Raw genomic sequence first — 24347 nt, 5'->3', positions numbered from 1 at the left:
TCACGAATGAAAGCGTTGTGTTTGAATCTCAGTTTAACACAAACTGAACACAACACTTGCATTTGTTTTTCATCACCAATATTATGTTCTACTTCCTTGTGCAAGCGATTGTTCCATTTTTTTAACGCATTATTAATTATTTATATGTAATTTTTCCACCGTATCTTATACTTTAATCATATTATATAATTTATTAAACTCAGAAATCCAAGATAAATTTAAAGAAAACAATCCAGCTTACTCCTTGGGAATGACCACTAATCTTAAAATGAAGGAACTAGATGAATCCCTAAAAGCCCTCAAACCAAAACAAGCCCCGGGCCCAGACAAAATATCAAATGACATGCTTCTTCACTTGGGTCCTCAAGCCAAAAGAAAACTGCTACAATTATTCAATGCTAGCTGGAAATCTGGCAGAATTCCAAACATCTAGAAAAAAGCCATTATGATCCCTATACTAAAGCACGGCAAGCCAAGAAATAAACTGGATAGCTACCGTCCCATCAGCCTCACTAGCTGTACCTGCAAACTGATGGAAAGAGTGATAAATAGAAGGCTGACATGGATCCTTGAGTCAAATAACCTACTCACTGAAGCCCAGGCTGGCTTTAGAAAAGGCAGATCAACAGAAGATCAAATTGCCTTCATCACACAAGAAATAGAAGACGGCTTTCAAGAAAAGAAACCAACAACAATTGTGTGGGTTGACTTAGAAAAAGCATTTGACAAAGTCTGGGAACAAGGTCTCTTGCTCAAGCTAATCCAGCATCACATATCCCACAGAATGTACAACTGGATAAAGGAATACCTAAATAATAGAAAAGCCTTAGTTTGCATGCAAGGACAAAGAAGCCACACAGTGGGTATAAAAAATGGTGTCCCCCAAGGAGGAGTCCTATCCCCAACACTTTTCCTAATATTCATAAACGATCTAAATCAAAACCTACCCAAAAAAGTTAAGAGCAGCATGTATGCAGATGACCTTGCCTTAATTAGCACAGAAGAATATGTAGGAACATCGAAATTTCGATTACAAGATGCTCTTGATAAACTCAATAATTGGTCCAAAGACTGGGGCATGTCCATTAACACAAAAAAGACAACATATACCATATTCTCACTGTCAACAAAACAACAAACAATAAAATTAACATTAGATAAGGAAGCTTTAGAAAAAAATGACAGCCCTACTTATCTTGGAGTCACCTATGACCCGAGACTAACCTGGAAAAAACAAATAGATAAAACACAGAGTAAAGGCATCCAGAGACTATCCCTCTTGAAAAAATTAGCTGGCACAGATTGGGGAGCAAATCACAACATCCTGAAAAAGACCTATACCAGTTATGTAAGACCTGTACTAGAATATGGTGCCACAGCATGGGGCTCAGCAGCCCAAACCAACCTTAGAAAAATAGACAAGGTTCAAAATATTGGTCTAAGGATAATGACAGGAGCAATCAAAACAACACCCATAAGAGCTATGGAGGAAACCGCTGCCCTGATCTCTCTGGATGAAAGAAGAGAAATAAAAATCCTTTCCCAATTCACAAAATTGGAAACCTTGGAGAGGCACCCACTCAGAACAAAAATCCACAAAACTGGCACAAAAAACCGTCTCAAAAGGACCAATTTCATACAGGAATCTCTAAACCTAAAAAAGAAACACCAACTTGAAAAAATTACTCTGGAATCCTCGATACACTATAATGAATCTCCACCCTGGGACGAAAGCCCTCTTCCTACTATAAGGGACCATATTGAAAACATAAAAAGAAAATCTGATTACAGACCAACAGAGCTCAAGGAAATAGTGAACTGTTTTCTACATACCAATTACCCTAGCAATCAGTGGATCAGAGTTTACACGGATGGCTCATCCCATAAAGCCACCACAAATGGAGGAGCTGGAATACTTATCGAATGGCCAGATGGAGGAAAACTAGAAAAATCCTTTGCAACTGGAGAGCTCTCTGACAGTCACAGAGCAGAAAGGGAAGCACTAGCTGCTACCATGCTAGCAAATCATCCAAGTTCCCCTCACAGTCAGATTGTCTTTCTAACAGACGCAAAAACAACCCTCCAAAGCCTGCAAAACTCTGATTCCCCTTATATTAAAAACCTCAGAACAGCACTCACAAAGCTCAACCACAACAGCAAAAAAACTGTCATTCAATGAATACCAGCTCACATACAACTAGCAGGAAATGAGAAGGCTGACACACTCGCCAAGAGTGGGAGAACAAACTCACAAGTAAACTCTGCTCTCTATCCAGAAGAAATGAAGAAATTAATTGTAGATAAAATAAATGAGAAATGGACGAGCTCCCATCCAAATCACAAGAAAGATGATGCTTACTATAAGCTATCCCGACAAGACCAACGTCTAATCTTTCGACTCAGGACCGGACACAACAGAATGCGACAACACATGTTCCGGAAGCTCAAAATTGGAACCAGTGAAATCTGCCCATGTGGAGTATCACCAGAAAATGCCGACCACGTCCTCCAAAACTGCTCTCTCTACCAAGAGACCCGTATAAGACATTGGCCCCAAATCACCCCAATAGAAAGAAAACTATATGGAGAGCTCCCTGATTTGGAAACCACTGCGCAGTTCATCTCATGTATTGGTCTAGTCATATGAACACTCCAACATAACAATGAGAACGATGAAGAAGAAGAAAAATATAATTTATTATAACAAACACTACAGCATCGGTGGTCTAGTGGTAGAATACTCGCCTGCCACGCGGGTGACCCGGGTTCGATTCCCGGTCGATGCAATTTTTTAACATATTATTTCTTTTAATAAAATCAAATCAAATAAAATGTTAGAAATAGCTAACAGATTTTAAAGTTTTATTTTTTTTTTTAAATATTAATAGTTTACTGTACAAAATCTGCTAACATACGGAATAAGTTGTTGGCAAGGCAACGCCTCATCTAAACTGTTGCGACGTCTTGAAAACATCATTAAAAAAGCATCAAAAATTACACTCACAACATTACCACATTTAAAGGAACTTTTTGAACAAACGTGCCTAAGAAAAATCGAAAAAATCTTGGAAGACAACGGCCACCCGCTCCATCAGAACTACGCCAGGTCGTCGCGAAGTGGGCGACTTCTATCAATCAAAACAAGAACGGAGCGGTACAAAAACTCGTTCGTACCTCACTCGGTGAGACTATCACCGCCACTCATTGATCAGGGAACATGAAATGCACCAAGATACCTGTGTGTAGTCGCTGAATGAACTCTTTATGTTGTCTGTTGTATTTATGTGTATTTTTCTGTTGTGTTGTCTTTATACGAGAAACGAGTCCTTGTAATCACAACAAATTTCCGTAAGGATCAATAAAGCAGTCTTAGTCTTAGTCTTATATATTACAGACGTTACTTCAAACAAGACATTAAATAGCTAACAGATTCTAAAGTTATAACTCTGTTATTCGTTTTCACTAATTTTCAATAAATTAAGAGTTCCTTTTAGGTGAGTGCATTACTTACGATAGCAATAAAAAGTTCTATTTCTATATTTAAAAAAATAAAATAAAACGCTCTGGATTTAAACCAGTCGTACGTGGACAGAATTCCAACCCGAATCAAGACACAGCCAACGTGACGTCACGATCAAGAACACATTTTAAAAAGCTTGCAAAGCATTTTTACGAAAATAATTAATATTTGATTTTTTCATGATTGCCTAGCGGTGGTAGCTTTAAAATATAATGTTTTATTTATCAGAAAATAACAGCCATCTATTCTATACTCTTAATGGCCCGGATTGATTTAACAATCATCACTGACTCTCCCACTTGCCGAGGAAAAAAAGATACGAAAATATCGCGTTTATCTCTTACCTTGGACAACTAAGATATTTTCATGATTGAAACCACAGAGGTCAAATTAACCATATGGCATTCTTTATTCGCCATTTCAACACCATATGTTTTTGAAAGACCACATAATACAGAATTTACACCTCAATGTTTTTAATAGCTAAAGCTTGTACAAGTTGTCCTTCCTGTTCGCTCCAACATGTAGGCCTAATTTCAATTCTTCAAATTTACACTTATTTTTAACCTGATCTGGATCTAGAAAGGAAATCTTTACCATCTGAATCTGAAGTATTTTATAATGACTACCCACAGTTAAAATGAACCTCTGTAATTTATAATAAATGATTAAATAGACATGTAGATCTCAAACAAAAATCCAACTAATTCTCAAAGTAAATATGAGACAAAGATCTACTAATCTAGATCGGTAAAACTTTACATCGAAGGACCCTAGTTTTTCAGGTCAATTATTTGGCAGCTGTCTATCCGCACGTATGATGACGTACTGACGTGACCTCACCTGCTCGCGCGCGCTCTACTAGCAGAGCGCGCCTGGTCACTGTCCCTCTCTCTCTCTCTCTCCTATGGAGTTCTTTCACTTAGATGAGCATTATTAATTTTAAAAAAAAAAGCATTTTTATTTTAAGTTTTTGACAGCATATTCCTGATTTTTTTTGCTTTTGAAACTCAAATGTTTTCTACGTGGATCAATGCACTGCGCTAAACATATAATTGTACACTTGAAGGAAATATACTCATTGATATACTAACCATCAGACATAGAATAAGAGTTAAAATAACAAGCAAAAAATTCACAAAACAGCGAAACCAATGGAACTAAAAAAAAAGCTAAACAAAACAAGACAAAGAGAGTGAATGTGAACTTCCCAAATCATAGGCGGCCTCTATGTGTCCGTTGTTTAGTAAGCAATGCCATTAAAATCAGGTTTCGATACGTTCAGACCAATTATCGGTATCAGCTAATTGAACTTTTTCTACTCTAGATTAATTAAGCACGTCGCCTGAAGGGGTTTAAGAGACACTTTCAGCCGTCAAGTATAAATTGACCTAAACAAATTATTATGCACAGCGTCGGTGGTGTAAAGGTTAGCATGGTTGCCTTCCAAGCAGTCGATCCGGGTTCGATTCCCGGCTGACGCATTTTTTAAATTTATGCTTTTTAAAGTTGATTTTTATAGAGACTCTCTTAAAAGAAAACCCGTTATTTGCATTGTCCCTCTGTCATGCTATTGAAATTACAAAACTACTAAAATTCCTGTTTCACCTAATTTATGACTTGCAAAGTTTAGTTAAGTACTGGCTACTATTTTTGTCTCAAAATGAGCTCACATGTTTAAATTTGTTTTTATTCTGATGTTTTTTGTTTCTTTTCATAACTATGCACTCTTGTCAAATAAAATTATAGAAAATATAGTTTCATACCTTGCGATCTATGGGGCAGATGAAATAAATGTCCTTTGTTTCTGTGGCCCACGGTTTACGAGGGTGTCATGTGGCCAGTACAGCGAGCAAACGCCTTTACTTTTTGCCACCTAATGTCAGGTACCGTACCTATTAGAGCTGGGTGGACTCAGAGGCGCCCTAAAGATCCCTACCATTTTGGGAAACCACCAATCTATATTGTGTAATTGTAGAAATAGGTCACCTTTCTTTTGTACGGAATCACACCAAATATAACTTGGGCATTATAGTTTATTTTTGAAGTGTGCAATATTATTTATTATATGCCAACCATAGACTTATATATAATAATAATAATAATAATCTTTATTATCCGTAAGTAAATATGTCTTACAATTTGTGCATTACACCAAACAAAAAACATTATAACTATAAGAAACCAAAGTGTACATTCACACCAGACTCACTCATAATTTACATGTGACAAAGTTTATACCAGATTGTTCTTATTTAATGATTTGATTGCCAGGGGAACAAAAGAGTGTTTGTGTCTGTTTGTCTTTGCTAGCGGTGTCTTGTATCTCTTTTGTGATGGTAAAATCACAAAATCCTGACACAAAGGGTGATTCTCTATTTCGAGGATCTTGTTAGCTTTTTTATAGATGTTTGTCTCAAACAACTGCCCAAATGGGGTTTGTTTTTTGCCAATGATTTTGCCAGCAGCATTGAGGATTCTATAAAGTTTATTCCTATTTTTAATGCTCAGATTGCCATACCAGGCAGTGATATTGAAACTGAAAAAATTGCAGATGTGAGCGTGATAAAACATAGCCAAGGCCTTTTCGCTAACATTAAACGAGGACAGTTTTCTTAGTAGTCGTAATCTTTGCTGCCCTTTTTTGCTGATATAATCAGCATATATATATATATATATATATATATATATATATATATATATATATATATATATATTGTATCTAGACTGGACATTTAGATCTTTTAAAACTACAAAAAGTGTCGTGAGATTTTTGAAAAAGTTGAAACAAGGCATTATTTTGTAAAGTAGTTATAAGAAGTGAAGTTGTTTTTTTTTTCAACTCTAACCTATGTAACTTACAATTTAATTTTTAGATCTAGATCTAGTAATTTAAGATATAAAATAAGAGTAATCTCGTCTCATAATTATTATTTTGCAATTTTTAGATACCAAATCTAAAAATATATAGGTAATCAATCTATTTAAATGTACATAAGATGATTAAAATAACAGACATGAATTATTTCGATCTAGGATTTAGAAACATTAACTCAATGGTAACTAACAGGAAATGGCTTTCTTAGATATATTAGCGTGAGCGTGAATATATAGTTACAATATCTATCAATTATCAAAATCCAATCTGGAAAAATGGTAAATGAGCGTCTGGCTTGCTACCTTGAGAGTGCCCGTCTTATGGCTCCAGAACAGGCAGGTTTCAGTGCTGGAATGTCCGCTATAGACCAAGTCAACATCTTTGTGCAGAGCGTAGCAGATGGATTCCAAAGAACCGAAAGCACATAGGCAGTCTTCATTGACTTAAAACAGGCATATGATAAAGTATGGCGGCCTGGTTTACTTCATAAGATAAGAGCCGCGTGGGTGCGGGGACGGATATTTACTGGATTAGAGACTTCCTACAAGAAAGACAATAAGAACAAGGATGTACGGAGAAGTCTCAGGGGAAATGACCCTCGAGCACGGCCTCCCCCAGGGCTCCGTCCTGTCACGCGTCCTTTTCACAGCCTTCATAAATGACCTACCGGCTCAGCTAAAATGCCAAAAGCTGCTATATGCGGTTGATATTGTCTTTTGGAAATCCGGAAGGAGCGCAACCTCTATACAAAAAGTGTTGCAAGAAGATCTCCATACGAAAAATGGAGGCTAGAAATAAACATCTCCAGCACGGTCTATTATCTTTTCACGCTGGGGACTGGCATTCTCGGGCAACCTTTCCGGCTCTCCCTCAACGGAGTGCCTCTCAGCATGGAAAAGCTACCCAAGTACCAGGTGTAACTTTAGATCGTAAACTAAAAATGTGTGAGCACATCCAGGAAGTTGCAAGAAAGGCCTTAGTGAAACTTTGCATTGTGCGGAAGCTGCCATTAACGAAGTGGGGAGCCCCAGCAGACATAATCCGATCACTGTATTTAGGAGCAGTCCGATCACAGATAGACTACAGCCTACCTGTGCAAATTTATGGCTCTAGGACTGCTCTTGAACAACTTAATAAAATACAGTCCCAAGCCCTAAGATTTGTCTGTGGAACCTTTAGGACAAGCCCAGTAAATGCGGCTGAAATAATGGCTAATATAGGTCCACTAAACCTTAGGAGGGAAAGGTCAGTACTAACCTGCTATGAGCGGTATAAAGGCTGGATGAATACCTCTCAGCTAAAAAACTAGTGGATAGTAGGAAATGCAGAAGACATATCCAGATGTAGTCTTTTATGCATCATGCCACTAGACTATCCGATAAAGCTGGCCTCTCCACCAACCGACAAAACATTCAACGTTTTCATCCCCTTCCCCCTTGGTGTCGCCCAACGACCCTAGACATACGCTTGAAACTAGTAGAAACTAATGCCACTAAGTTAAGCCGTTCATCTAACAACCTTCAAATTCTAGCATTGGAGACCATTAATGCTGTCCAGGACTGAGCAAGCTATTATAGCCTTTTGGCTATGGCCAAATTTCGATTCACGGTGCTCCCGCTGGGAAGAAGAGGAAACTGTGTCTTGTATTCTGTTTGACTACCCCAGACATGCTGATCTGCGCCTCGACAGATCTGGGAAACGAAAAATTCTCGACCTGTATGATGACATGTATGCACTATGCAAGACTGCAAGGTTTCTGTCCAGGGCTTTTGCAAGAGAGGATTTAAATCTCTCAAGCCCTCACTCTAATGGAGTTTGATGATGATGAATGGTTACCTAAAATTAGTTTAGTTAAAGTAAAGGCGGCTGGCCACATGACATTCTCGTTAACAGTGGGCCACAGAAACAGATGACCTTTACATCATCTGCACCGTAGATCGCAAGGTTTGAAAGAGGTACTCTCCTTTTTAGTCTGCCTCCCTAGAAAATGTAAATTGACACCATTATTCCCTGTGATTAAATAATGTCAAAACGTGACCAGACTTGTTGACTGTCTGTAAGAAGCAAGCAAGAACAAAGCGATGAACAGATCGATGGCAATATCTGATGTATGTAATCTTTTCTCGTTCTCTCTCTCTCTCTCTCTCTCTCTCTCTCTCTCTCTATATATATATATATATATATATATATATATATATATATATATATATATATATATATATATGGCTCTCTTCTTGGAAACTTGTTAGAAATCCCCATAAAAAGTATTGATAGGCAAAAGTAAACTTTAATATTCCGAGTGTTTCTGAAGTATCGATTAGCATGCACCTGGTTATTAAGAAGGAATAGTGCCATAACCCTTGACCTACCATAGCTGATTTCTTCCGGGGCATCGCATGTTGTAGAGGTGACCTTCTTGCTGTGTTCTTACTAGTACAATATGGGAATACTAGGGACTCGTGTGCTGAGATACGTTATAGGTGAAGTCCAGCTAATTGATCTTGTCTACTCTAAATTAATTAAGCACGACGCCTGAAGGGGGTTTAAGAGACACTTTTAGCCGTCAAGTATAAGTTGGCCTAAACAATTATAAATGCGCAGTGCGGTGGTGTAAAGGTTAGCATGGTTGCCTTCCAAGCAGTCGATCCGGGTTCGATTCCCGGCTGACGCATTTTTTAAAAATCTTTTCTTTTTAAAGTTGTCATTGCTTTTTTTAGGACCCTTTCAAGAAGAAAAGCCGTTACTCGCAGTGTCCCTCTGTTAAAACCAGAAAACCATTAAAATTCCTTTGTCACCTAATTTATGACTTGCAAAGTTTAGGTGTACTGGCTACTATTTTGTCTTCTCAAAATGAGCTCACCTGTTTACATTTGTTTTATTCTAATGATCATTTTTATTTCTTTTCATAACTATGCACTTTTGTCAAATAAAAAGTATAGAAATTATAGTTTCAGACCTTGCGATCTATGGGGCAGATGATATAAATGGCACACGGTTAAAGAGGGTGTCATGTGGCCAGTACAACGAGCAAACGCCTTTACTTTTTGCCACCTAATGTCAGGTACCGTGCCTAATGATCTGGAAGGACTCAGAGGCGCCCTAAAGATCCCGAAATATAAAATATCAGTCTCCACCAGGATTTGAACCCGGGACCCTTCAGTTAAGAAGCCAAGCACTTTACCACTCAGCCTCCTTAAAATGATAGATAAAAAAAACCTATATAGTTTTATTCTGAATAGTCAATAGGTCCAATATTTAAAGGAATATTAAAGGAAATTATTGTTTTGTAATTCTTCGTTACATTTATACACACAGTCTTGTTATGTGTCAAAATATTCATTTGAGGTTAAACGACCTGGGTTTAAATGACAGGGGACTAATTGTCCAGGGACCAGCGATTGATTTAGGCTTAGGGCAATGAGGCATCTTGACATCGAATAATAATGTCGAAATTACAAAAATAACATTTAAAATAAATAATTAATGAATGAAAATAATCATAGCAAAGCCGGGTTGAGTAAGTAGCATGTATATCTATCTAAAACTATCTAGTAGTATAGATAGTTTGTAGACTTGAGAAGTTCAAATGGTATTTAAAGCAAACTATCTTTTTTTTTTTCATAATTTCATTCCGTACTCTGACGGAGGCTACTAAGTGTGACGTTTATTATCGAAGAAAGTGGATACAAATAGTAGGTATTAATGTTGTTAACTATTTCCAGTATTATCTCCCTTGTATAAGCGCACTAAATGTTAAAACTAAAATACAAACGAAATGAGTGAATAAAGAAATCGTACTTGACAGATGTGGTGGTATAAGTTGAACGAGTTCCCTTGAGGGTTCTTGAGTCCTGAGTGAACATTTTAATGCATTTAAAAAACGATCATGTAAACATTCACCAAGATACCCCTTTCTTCCCTCCCCCTTTTTTCAACTGGTCCAAACAAGCGATAAGATCATAGCGCATTGAGAAAGCTAGAAGCTAGACAAAACCAACTTGTAGACTATTTCTAATCGCACAGATTTATTATGTCTGTGTCATTGGTGGGCTACATATTTAATTACTTGCGTCATCCAAGCTTATTGATACAATTACACTAGCCGATTCAGAACTTTGGAGTGAGGGGGGGGGGAGGCGATTTTTTTCCGAACCCTAACGCCCAGTAAACTCTAACCCTATTGCATAAACGCATATACAGCAAAACAACTTCTTAAAATAATTATGATAAATTCATGTGCAATTACATAAACTCTGTCGCAGTATTTGACTATTCTGTTTTAAAACTTCATGTTTTCGTCTGGAAAGGGGCGGGCACGGTAGAGTGAAAACGAATTTCCTCGCTCCTTTTTAAATAATCTGCTACTGATTGCATCTGCCATTAAAAAAAAGAGGGTGGGGCGACTCGATATAAGAATTTAATATATAAAATATATAAATTATATTAGTGACATATTTTTTTTTAATTTTGAAATTTCTTAACTAAAATACAAAAAGAAAAAGTATTGGTTGGTACGATTGGCGGAGGGCGGTTGCATGTATCGCCCTTATCACCTGGTACAATCCTTTTTCATTTCATATTTACACACGTAGATGGCAAAAGAAAAAATCTGATTCTACCACTGGCAGACAAGAGTTATGCCTGTGCTAATGTGGCAAAATATGTAGGTCACAGCTGGGGCTGAGTGGCCACTGGAAACATAGCACTCCTCGTTAATCTTCGGACTCAAAGACAAGCCTATCATTTTTGAAACATAGTTTGTAGCTTCTGTAAATACATGAACTGCCATCATCAATGACACAAGTCCCCTGTGAGTTTGATGGCTTATAAACATCTTACTTCTTTGCCTTCTATTAAATGTTCCTTCTCTCTGTTCCACTACTTGCGTTTATTCAAATATCATTGAGATACGTAACATGTCATCGTTTAGAAAATAAAAGCAAGAATCTCAGCAACTTGTGTACAAGTCAGAAGTCATTAATAACAATTGCCAAGGATGTAAAACTCACCCGCTGCGTGACAGCTGGAGTCTATGCTACCATAAAAAGAAAGCAATTTTTTTACTTAACGGAACACATCGCACATTCTGAGTAGTTCGCGGAACACTAGGATTCCACGGAACACAGTTTGAGAGACACTGAGATGAGAGATGATTAAGTATCGAGATCCTCAACGGTGAATTCCAATCGAAATATTACGACAGGAAAATCTTTCAATAATATTGTAATAACTGAAGTGAGGCAACTCAACGAGGCACATCGATATTTATTGACAAGACCTCACAGGTACACAAACAACATCTATCTTAGGCACAATCTCTCCATATTGGCTCTCTACTTGGGCGGAAATCGTTTGTCTCTCCTAATGTCAACATCCGACTTGTTTAGTCACAGATAGTGCGCACCTTCTTTCTGCACTATCTTGGATGGCGGTGCGCATGGCAAAGTCATAACATTATGTATGGACAATTTTAACAGTTCATTTATTTATGTGTGTGTAGAAAAACAAACAAGTCAAATATCATCAATACATTTTCTAAAACCCTTTTATACATCTTATAGAGCAATTATTTTGCTCTTGATAATGTTAAACAATAAAAAAAAGGGACATTTTTTTATCCCGCTCCATACCCCCCCTTCCCCCACGCCCCTCCCCGAGAGAAAAAAAGTCTTGGCTAAGTGAATGTATATATCCAATAGACTTTTGTCAGTAGGAAACACATAAATAAACGAATAGAACCTAAATAAATAGTTCTAGGCCTCCCACAATTTCTAGCAACACCACGAAATACTTGTCCCCCCCATCAGCTCAGATCAGATCGGAACCTTACAAGTTGCACACTTCAGGTTTAGCAGAGTGGGTTTTAACAGTACAAGTGGCTCTGGGCAACTAGTGGATCAGGGGGGGGAGGGGGATTGACCCCACCCCCCCAACCCACTCGACCGATGACTTTGACGGGCGAAATTTTATTTTAAAAAAACTTACACTTTGTGTACAATATTAATAATTTTATTAAGAATATTTACTAATTATTTAATTTTAATCAGTATACCTATTCTAGTTTTTGAAATCTTAACGGGACAGACGGACAGACTACACAAAACTTAGCGTCTTTTCTCCTTATGGTGGCAGCTAGTAATTAACCTTTTTACAAACAAACAAAAAAGACTTTTGTTTACAAATATACCAAGGTTCAACTTAAAAGTAGTAGTGAAATGTTTCTTTAAACAAGATAGAGCTCAGTCAAATATTCAAAGTTTCTGTCGTGATGTCTCCTGTTTCTCCTCTTCCAATTCCCCACTCTGTATTTGATTCACTTGAATTACGACAGACCTCCTCGTGGTTACATCAGAATCTGTTTAGCATACACCCCAAGACATCCGCCCAACTTTTATGATTACATCAAAAAAGCCCACACACTCTATAAACTTTCTTAACACGAAGATTATGTTAGGACTCTCCCTCACTCCCAAAGCCCGCACACTCTATAAACTTCCTTAACACGAAGATTATGTTAGGACTCTCCCTCACTCCCAAAGCCCATACAACCTTTGGCGTTCCACCTGGTCAGGTAGGCCAAATATCTCATCGGATCTTTTTTTCTCTCTTCCTGGCACCGATAACCAAAGATAAATTAATTAATTTTTCATTGGAAATTCCCTTTTTAGATTACTAGAGATAAACAATCTCTTTGTAAATAATAATTAATTACTTTGTTATTGGAAATTCCCTTTTTTAAGACAACCATTTTATTAAAAGTAATACTTTTTACTTCATTTTAAGTCGCCTTACGAGAAGGCAATACATTAGACAATGATTAGACTACTAAAGATGTATTCCTTAACCATCACTAATTATTTTAGTTTAGTGTAGGTTATAAAAGTAAATTGGTCAAAAGGAAGTAAAAATGGACCTCTTGGAGGTTCGCCTTAACATTTTAAAAAATAACATTTTGACCTTTTTCTTTAGGTGGGTGGGATAAACCGACAGACGAGGCATACAAACTGAAAAATAAATACGTTAAGAACAGTGTATAATGAGGGAGACACAAATAGCACACAAGACCAACAGACCTTCGGAATACAGACATGCAACGCACGATACAAATAAAAAAAATGAAATATACACACACAACAACGCTTACTGCACACACAACACAACATAACACAAACACACACACAACAACGCTTACTGCACACACAACACAACATAACACAAACACACACACAACAACGCTTACTGCACACACAACACAACATAACACAAACACACACACAACAATACTTACTGCACACACAACACAACATAACACAAACACACACACAACAACGCTTACTGCACACACAACACAACATAACACAAATACACACTCACACAACACACACACACAACACAAAAAACAACAACACACAAACAACACAACACAACAAAAGCACACACACAACACACACATACAAACACATACACCAAAACAACAACACACACACAGCACAACACACCTAACAAACACAAAACACACACACACAATAAGACAAACACACACACTACAACAAACACACAACACAACACACCTAACAAACACAACACACAAAACACATACACAACACACACAATAAGACAAACACACATACTACAACAAACACACAGACAACACAACACAAACACACACAACACAACATAACAACAACACACACAAAACACACACACAACACAAACACACACACAAAACACACACACAACATACACACACACACAACAACACACACAACATATACATACAAAGAACACACACAGAAAACAAACAACACACATTACACACACACACACAACAGAACACACAACACAACAACACACAACAAAACACACAACAACAACACAAACACACTCACACAACACAACACAACGACACAACTACACACACACAACAACACACACACAAACACAACACACACCAAAAACACAGACAACAAAACATTACACACACACAGACACATTCTACTTTCTGCTTATAGTATAGATAGACTTTATAATATTCTAATAATGATAGGCCTGTAGATCTTTCTGCTTTATAGTATAGATAGACTTTATAATATTGTTATGACTCTACATTGCGCACTGTCATTTGGCGCGATATTGTGTACCCATAGACATAAATAAATATAGACTGGAAGTAGGAAGTTATTTTTATTTGGGGGAAGTCAAATACGTTTGATGTACTATATCTATGTGAAAAAAAAATGGCGGCGATTGAGCTATAAATTCTAGGACTAACATTTCAGCCAATATATACCTTTGATCTTTAGTTTTGAAAAGTACAAAACTGCCATATTCCCAATATTTTGTCTTTGTTTCATAATCATAGACATAGGCAAATATATATAGGTTTGTGATGTGGATCTACAAACTGATCTTTTCCCAAATATTTCCGATAATAATTTGTTCTTTATCGTCCAGTCTATATATATATGTCTATGTGTGTACCATAGGACTCGATGGAGGAACAGAGGAAGTAAGATGGCCGATGATTAGCGATCAATGACATAAATAAATATAGACTGAAAAAAGGAAGTAACTTCATGTAACTTGAAAACATGTATATCTATTGTTGTCGGATTTCCTAATTATGAAAAGTTGCATGATCTTCATTCTTAGAGATTAAACAAAGCTACACTGCCTCCTTATTTACAATATATATAGGTGTGTATCAAAGTTAAAAAAGCACTTTTATACTGTTAATAAATGCTTTTTAATAAAGTACACAAAATTTTCGTTTCATAAAACTCTTTAATTGGCCAGTCTATATTTATTTATGTCTATGTGATTATTAGTTTGGCTCTAGATGTAGTTTATAATTGATTATTAAACGTTCTGTTTTATATCACTTACGTTGAGGTTAATTGCTAAGTTATAGCAATATTCTAATGATAATAGGCCTTTATAATAATAATAATAATAATAATAATCTTTATTATCCGTAAGGAAATTTGTCTTACAATTTGTGCATTACACCAAACAAAAAACATTATAACTATTAGAAACCGAAGTGTACATTCACACCAGACGCACTCATAATTTACATGTGACAAAGTTTATACCAGATTGTTCTTATTTAATAATTTGATTGCCAGGGGAACAAAAGAGTGTTTGTGTCTGTTTGTCTTTGCTATCGGTGTCTTGTATCTCTTTTGTGATGGTAAAATCACAAAGTCCTGACACAAAGGGTGATTCTTTATTTCGAGGATCTTGTTAGCTTTTTTATAGATGTTTGTCTCAAACAACTGCCCAAATGGGGTTTGTTTTTTGCCAATGATTTTGCCAGCAGCATTTAGGATAAAACATATTATCAAGGCCTTTTCGCTAACATTAAACGAGGACAGTTTTCTTAGTAATCGTAATCTTTGCTGCCCTTTTTTGCTGATATAATCAGTATTTGCAGTAAAATTTAGTTTATTGTCTAGGATAGTACCAAGGTATTTAAAGGTTTGCACAATTTCAATAGTCTCTCCAGCTACAGAAACAATATCATTTCCCTTCTTGTCCCTACGAAAATCGATTATCATTTCTTTGGTTTTTTTTACATTTAATAATAAAAAATTATCTTTACAGTATTCCTCAATGTGTTCTAGTTCTTTGAAATACTCATTTACGTCTGAGCTCTCTGAGAGCAGGGCAAGAAGAGCCGCATCATCAGCGAATTTTGTGAAGGAGCAACAATAACTATCGGATTGAAAATCATTGGTGTACAAAATGAACCACAATGGCGATGTTACAGCCCCCTGGGGCGCCCCTGTGTTAACTATGCGTTCATTAGATATAACATTGTTTACCCTAACCCTCTGAGCTCTCTGGGTCAAAAATTCATTAGCCCATAGTATTATGTATGGACTAATCTGCAACTTCAATGAGTAAATGAAGTTGTATAGTGTTAAAAGCTGATGAGAAGTCCATAAAGAGCAATCTTACATAAGTATTCGGTAAGTCCAGATGTTTGTAGACACAGTTTAAAATATTTAGGATGGCATCGTCTACACCTTTACCCTTTTGGTAAGCAAATTGTAAAGGGTCTAACTTATTACAAAGATCATTCAGAAGAAACATTTTAACCAATTTTTCTAAACATTTAGACACAATGGAAGTAAGTGAAACAGGTCTATAGTCATTCATTTCCTTTGGTTTGGAAACCTTTGGCACAGGTACAATTATAGATGACTTCCACACAGGTGGTATCTCATGGTTTAGTAATGAAGTAGAAAAAATATCTTGGAAAGGTTCAGCTAGTTGTTCAGCACATTCTTTTAAGATTCGCCCTTTTATTCCATCAGGCCCACCAGCTTTCATTGGGTTGACGTTTTTGAAAATGTTACAAACTTGCTCTTTAGTAATCGCTAATTCTAAGCAGTTGTTAACATTGAAGATCTAGAAATACACAAAATGTTCCTGAACATTAATTTATAAAACTTTTGTCTGAATAGGGCCTTGATGCGGAAATACCCGAAGACGTAATCTATTCAATGATTAAGATGTTCTAATCTTCTAGCCCAATTTAATTTCGTGTAAACAATGTTCTACTTCGTTGTTAAGTAAAACAGGCTAAGTCGTGGTTCAAAGTTGGTCTAAGTCATTTTGAAAAAGATTATTAAAATACCTGCAGATTTGGACTTTGGTCACAACGGACTGACCAAGGCTGTGAAGTTTAAAGCCTACAAATACACGATCTCGAGTTTATAGCAATATTTTAATGATAATAGGCCTTTAGATCTAGAAATATACAAAATGTTTCTGAACATTAATTTATAAAACTTTTGACTGAATAGGGCCTTGATGTGGAAATACCCGATAGGTCGATAGTCAAAAACCTGTGGCAGTAAGATCATGGAACAGAGACGAAACCTTCAAAATCCTTTGGACTAGTTTTAAAAAACACGCAAAAAAAATGTTTAAAAACTTTAAAAACAAAGCTTATTTAAGTGAAAGAACCGCAAAAATCACTGCCATATATCTCAAAAGCATAGGAATAAATTCCCTTCGTTGTATATAAAACACAATTATTTATTCCCACCAATTGGCTAACTGTTTGGCAATGTTTTTTTTTTTTATTGTTTCATGTATTTTTATCGACTAGGAATAATTATGCGAAATTTCAATTTGATCCGAAAATTGAAATTGGGAGAAAAAACGTGTCCAAAACGTGATCAGGGAAATAGCTCTACAAAAACTGTAGCAGACAGACAGAAAGACAGAGTGAGTTGATTTAAGTTTTTTAATAATTTTGTAGAGCGCTTTTCACGCTTTAATATGCTCAGTGCGCTATGGACCAATCTATTGTAATAACTTAAGTGAGGCAACTCAACGAGGACATAGACGTTTATTTACATAGAGACATGACAAACACAAAGGGCATCTGCCTTGAGTACAGCATCTCCATATTGGCTCTCTACTTAGGCGGTAATCGTTAGTCTCTTCATGTCGACATCTTGTTCTAGTCTGGTTACTAGAAGTGCGCATCTCTGCACTAGCCTGGACGGTGGTGCGCATGGCAAAGTCATAACATTGCCCCCGTCTTAGCACTTTTCGTCCCGAAAAGAAACGCTGCAGCGGAGCTTTGACAGTTCAGGTGGAGGTCGATCGGTGGGAACCACAGACATTAGGGTGTCTGTTGCCCACAAAGCCATCTGCACAGTTTCCCAGGTCGTCGCTTCCTCTTCTTCCAGTTGGCAAGTCTACGCTTGAGACGATATCGTGGTTGCTGCTTTGACTTAATGACGGTAGTCTCTGATGCCAGCCACTTAACACAAATGGAGGTTGTGGCGATCACTGTAGATTCCAGGGTTGTTGTTCCAAGACGCTGAGTCAGCGGACCTTTTTCATGGATGTCTCGTGACATAGTTGTAGGCCCACTGGTAGCCATGGTTTCAGGCACATAGTCTTTCTCAGCTTCATCTGTAAGGTATGCCCATGAAGCATCCTTGTAATGTTCATCCACCGCTACATTTCTGTCAAGTTCAGATCTTGTAGCTGGGTTTCTTGGCATGGGCACTGTCCCCGCAGGACGCCGCATATACAGTTCATGTCAATCGCCTGGATGCAGTTGCCAAGCATCGAGTTCTCTCTTATGCCGCTGCCAAAGTCAAATTCGTTGTTTCTGTCTCGGCCATTGTTGGGGCCCGTATTCGCAATTTCACTCGAAGACATCAAAGGCAAGGAATCAGAAACGGTCTTGAGGCTTTCATGGCTTGAGTTCTTATGAAAGGTACTGACAGATAAACAGAGGTCTTTAAGGTCCACAGCAGACCCAACGTTGTCTTGATCTGTCCGGCCCGTTAAACTAAAAAAAAAGGATGTAGAAATTGCAAAATTAGTTCGGTTAAGATAAGGAGGGTTCGTTCGTTTCGGTTCGTACCGAGCAGTTTCAAAGTTCGATTTCGGTTCGGTCATAAGTGAGGTTCTAGTATGTTGGCCGATTTGGTGGAGTGGGAGGGGCGATATCATCATTCCCCCCCCCCCCTCGCATAAACATTCGAGTTAAATAATAATAATAAAAAATACTTAAATATTTTATTGTAATTCTAATAATTCCATTATTCAAACTTGGGACAGAAAAAAAGGGGGGGGGGAGTTTAGAATACGCTTAGCGCCGCGTCCCGCCCGGAATTAAACCTCTTGCCGAATTGAGCGAAAACCTGCCACATCTTCAAAGCTATCTCCATGAAGAAACTTTTACATCGCTTACAATTTATGTATGCAACACTATTTCGAGAAAAAACAAAAAACAACTGACCATAGGCCTGCTTAATATAGGTGTGAGACACTGACTCATTAAGAAATTTTTTACAACCCTTGAAATTTATGTAGGCAACATTATTTTGGAATGAGTATTGCCCATATGTCTATTATATGTTGCAAAGTATTTGTTTTATGAAAAATTCAAATGAAAGTGTTTTAACTAATGCTTTTCATTAAGCCTAATAACTTAATTTCGCTATTACATAATTTCATAACATCGAACCGAGCCAAACCCGAACTTTGGACCTGACCGAACCGAACCGAACCCGAACTATACTCGTCATCGAACCGAACTGAACCCGAACTTAAATCTGACCGAACCGAACAAAACCCGAACTTTAAAAGTTGGCTCGATTCCCATCTCTACTTCAAACAAGACAATAAACAGATTCTAAAGTTATTATTCTATTATTCGTTTTTAACTAATTTTCAATCAAATAAGAGTTCCTTTTAGGCGAGTGTCTGCATTAGTAACGATAGCAATAAAAAAAATATATTTCTATATATAAAATAAAATAAAACGCTCTGGATTTAAACCTGATGACCCCAGTCAGTCGAACGTGGACAGGATTCCTACCCGAATCAAGTACACATTTTAAAAAGCTTGCAAAGCATTTTTAGGAAAATAAATATTTGATTTTTTTCATGATTGCCCTAGCGGTGGTAGCTTTAAAATCTAATGTTTTATTTATTATAAAATAACAGCAATCTATTCTATGCGCTTAATGGCCCGGATTGATTTAACAATCATCATCACTCATTCATCACTGACTCTCTCATTAGCCGAGGAAGAAACGATACGAAAATATCGCTTATATCTCATACCTTGGACAACGAAGATATTTTCATGATTGAGACCACAGCCGTTAAATTAACCAAATAGATCTAGCATTCTTTATTCGCCATTTCAACACCACATGTTTTTGAAAGACCACATAATTCAGAATTTGCACCTCAATGTTTTTAATAGCTAAAGTTTGTACAAGTTGTCCTTCCTGTTCGCTCCAACATGTAGGCCTAATTTCAATTCTACAAATTTACACTTATTTTTAACCTGATCTAGAAAAGAAATCTTTACCATCTGAATCTGAAGTATTTTATAACGACAACCTTCTGTTAAAATGAACGTCTGTAATTTATTTTATCTATGGCCTCCTTCGGTCGCGAAGCGACTATGGATCATCTCATGGAAATGAGATGAATTCCTGGGCATTAGCTGTGGTCGGAGCGATGTCGCCCACACATCAGTTCCCCCCTCTCCTCGTAGCTGATGTATCTAAAGGAACGGCAGTGCCTATACAGTTTGGGGTCAGCGGTTCTGCCAGAGTGTAGCACTGGGTGCATCAAACGGCCTTAGGGTCGCCATCTCCTGATTTTTCCTCAGGGTTGACTCCCGAAGCCTTTCCTATGATTGGGTAAAGCTGCAAGGCAACAGAGGTTTGAATTCAGAGTTATCCTTCTCTTAGGTGGGTAGCCAGCCATGGCTAACGAGCTCCTCCTACCCGAAGCTTACTGGTTAAAGAGCCAGTTACTCGCCTTTGCCCCTTTCTCCAGTTAGTGAGAACTGTTCCGCCGGACTCTATATCTGAGCCACACGTGAAGGTCAGGAGTTGGACTGGTTGTCAGAGGCTATTTGAGACGCATGCCAATAGGAAGCATTTTATAGGTAGTGGAGTGCTTACATCCATTACCACTTCCGGCAATGACAACCTTGCGAAACCAATTTATAATAAATAATTAAATGGACATGTAGATCTAAAACTAAAAATCCAACAAATTCTCACAGTAAATATGAGGCTAAGACCTACAAATCTAGATCTAAGCATTGTTTCTTATAGAGCTCTTCTGAGAAATGGAAGTGGAGTTGGGGTGAGGCGATATTTAATTTTTTTTGAAAAAAAAAAAAAAGCAATATAAGGCCTATCAACTGCATTTTATTTTTATCGAAAATGGAAAATAACTTTTACATAATTTGTAAAAACAGTTGTAAATATGAAGTTCTTTCACTTAGATGAGCTTTATTAAAAAAAAAGCATTTTTATTTTAAGTTTTTGACAGCATATTCCTGATTTCTTTTGTTTTTGAAACTCAAATATTTGCTACGTGGATCAATGCACTGCGCTAAACATATAATTGTACACTTGAAGGAACTATACTCATAGATATACTAACCATCAAACACAGAATAAGAGTTAAACTAAAAAACACAAAATTCACAAAACGGTGAAACAAATCGAACTAAAAAAATAAGCTAAACAAAACAAGACAAAGAGAGTGAATGTAAACTACCAAATCATAGGCGGCCTCTATGTGTCCGCTGTTTAGTAAGCTATGCCATTAAAATGAGGTTTCGATACGTTCAGACCAATTATCAGTAGCTCATCTTCAATCTTTAGAAATCGAAGATTTCGTCCATAATCAGAAGCTTTAATCTATCAATTTATTTTCAAAATCCAATCTGCCTCGAGGAGTCGTGGTGGCTGAATGGTAAAGCGCTTGCCTTACGAACAGAATGTTCCGGGTTCGAATTCTGGTTAAGACTGAGAATTTAAATGTCGGAATTGAAGGCGCCACTAATTCCATCCAGCTCTAATGTATATCTGACATTAGTTGGGGAGTTGGGGAAAAGTAAAGACGATGGTCGTTGTGCTGGCCACATGTCACCCTCCTGAACCGACACAGATGACCTTAACATCATCTGCCCTATAGATCGCAAGGTCTGAAAGAGGTACTTTATTTTTTAAACTGCCTCCCTAGAAAATGCAAATTGACACCATTATTCCCTGTGATTAAATAATCTCAAAACGTGACCAGACTTGTTGACTGTCTGTAAAAAGCAAGCAAGAACAAAGCGATGAACAGATGGATGGCAATATCTGATGTATGTCATCTTTTCCCGCTCTCTCTATATATATGGCTCTCTTCTTGGCACCCTGCTAGAAATCCCCATAAAGAAGTATTGATAGGCAAAAGTAAACTTTAATATTCCGAGTGTTTCTGAAGTGTCGATTAGCACCTGTTTATTAAGAAGGTAAAGTGCCATAATCCTTGACCTACCATGGCTGATTTCTTCAGGGGCATCGCATGGTGAAGAGGTGACCTTCTTGCTGTGTTATTACTGATACAATATGGAAATACTAACGACTCGTGTGCTGAGATACGTTACAGGTGAAGTCCAGCTAATTGATCTTGTCTACTCTAAATTAATTAAGCACGGCGCCTGAGGGGCGCTTAAGACACACTTTCTTCCCTCAAACTCTAAGACGGCCTAAACAAATCTTCATGCGTAGCGTCGGTGGTGTAAAGGTTAGCATGGTTGCCTTCCAAGCAATCGATCCGGGTTCGATTCCCGGCTGACGCATTTTAAAAAATCTTTTCTTTTTAAAGTTGTTATTCCTTTTTTCAGACCCTCTTAAGAAGAAAAGCCGTTACTCGCAGTGTCCCTCTGTCATGCTGTTAAAACTACAAAACCATTAAAATTCCTATTTCACCTAATTTCTGACTTGCAAAGTTTAGGTGTACTGGCTACTATTTTGTCTTCTCAAAATGAGCTCACATGTTTAATTGTTTTTTAATTCTAATGATTTTTTTTTTCATAACTATGCATTTTGTCAAATAAGAGTATAGAAAATATAGTTTCAAACCTTGCAATCTATGGGGCAGATGATATAAATGTCATTTGTTTCTGTGGCCCACGGTTAAAGAGGGTGTCATGTGGCCAGTACAACGAGCAAACGCCTTAACTTTTTGCCACCTAATGTCAGGTACCGTACCTATAGAGCTTGGTGGACTCAGAGGCGCCCTAAAGATCCCGAAATTTAAAATATCAGTCTCCACCAGGATTTGAACCCGGGACCCCTCAGTTAAGAAGCCATGCACTTTACCACTCAGCCTCCTTAAAATGATAGATAAAAAAAACCTATATAGTTTTATTCTGAATAGTCAATAGGTCCAATATTTAAAGGAATATTCAATGAAATTATTGTTTTGTAATTCTTCGTTACATCTATACACACAGTCTTGTTATGTGTCAAAATATTCATTTGGAGTTAAACGACCTGGGTTTAAATGACAGGGGACTAATTGTCCAGGGACCAGCGATTGATTTAGGCTTAGGGCAATGAGGCATCTTGACATCGAATGATAATGTCAAAAGTAAAAAAAAAACATTTAAAATAAATAGGTAATGAATGAAAATAATCCTAGCAAAGCCGGGTTAAGTAAGTAGCAGGTATATCTATCTATAACTATCCAGTAGTATAGATAGTTTGTAGACTTGAGAAGTTCATATGGTATTTAAAAGCAAATTGTATTTTTTTTTCATAATTATGACTTTCGACGCTAAAGGAGGCTACACAATGTGACGTTTATTATCAAAGAAAGTGGATACAAATAGTAGGTATTAATGTTGTCAACTATTTCCAGTATTATCTCCCTTGTATAAGCGCACTAAATGTTTAAACTAAAATACAAACGAAATGAGTGAATAAAGAGATCGTACTTGACAGATGTGGTGGTATAAGTTGAATGAGTTCCCTTGAGGGTTCTTGAGTCCTGAGTGAACATTTTAATGCATTTAAAAAAACGATCATGTAAACATTCACCAAGATACCCCTTTCTTCCCTCCCCCTTTTTTCAACTAATCCAAAAAGCGAAAAGATCATAGCGCATTCTGAAAGCTAGAAGCTAAACAAAAACAACTGGTAGACTATTTCTAATCGTACAGATTTATTATGTCTGTGTCATTGGTAGGCTACATATTTAATTACTTGCGTCATCCAAGCTTATTGATACAATATGTAGGTCACAGCTGGGGCTGAGTGGCCACTGGAAACATAGCACTCCTCGTTAATCTTTGGACTCAAAGACAAGCCTATCATTTTTGAAACATAGTTTGTAGCTTCTGTAAATACATGAACTGCCATCACCAATGACACAAGTCCCCTGTGAGTTTGATGGCTTATAAACATCTTACTTCTTTGCCTTCTATTAAATGTTCCTTCTCTCTGTTCCACTACTTACGTTTATTTAAATATCATTGAGATACGTAACATGTCATCGTTTAGAAAATAAAAACAAGAATCTCAGCAACTTGTGTACAAGTCAGAAGTCATTAATAACAATTGCCAAGGATGTAAAACTCACCCGCTGCCTGACAGTTGGAGT

The 24347-nt window shown here is 37.2% G+C and overlaps 3 non-coding genes across 3 annotated transcripts; all 3 read left to right on the top strand.

Moving 5' to 3' along the window:
• Window positions 1-2715: 2715 nt before the first annotated feature.
• On the top strand, window positions 2716-2786 carry Trnag-gcc (transfer RNA glycine (anticodon GCC)). Its single transcript has one exon. It is a non-coding gene; the product is annotated as a tRNA-Gly (tRNA).
• A 2146-nt stretch (window positions 2787-4932) lies between these two features.
• On the top strand, window positions 4933-5004 carry Trnag-ucc (transfer RNA glycine (anticodon UCC)). The gene has a single exon. It is a non-coding gene; the product is annotated as a tRNA-Gly (tRNA).
• A 17466-nt stretch (window positions 5005-22470) lies between these two features.
• Trnag-ucc (transfer RNA glycine (anticodon UCC)) lies at window positions 22471-22542 on the top strand. Its single transcript has one exon. It is a non-coding gene; the product is annotated as a tRNA-Gly (tRNA).
• The last annotated feature ends 1805 nt before the right edge of the window (window positions 22543-24347 follow it).

The sequence above is a fragment of the Biomphalaria glabrata genome, chromosome 8 (genome assembly GCF_947242115.1).
Source record: "Biomphalaria glabrata chromosome 8, xgBioGlab47.1, whole genome shotgun sequence".
Lineage (NCBI taxonomy): Eukaryota > Metazoa > Mollusca > Gastropoda > Planorbidae > Biomphalaria > Biomphalaria glabrata.
The sequence above is the reverse complement of the archived record's forward strand: the minus strand, read 5'-3'. Positions and strand labels throughout refer to the sequence as shown.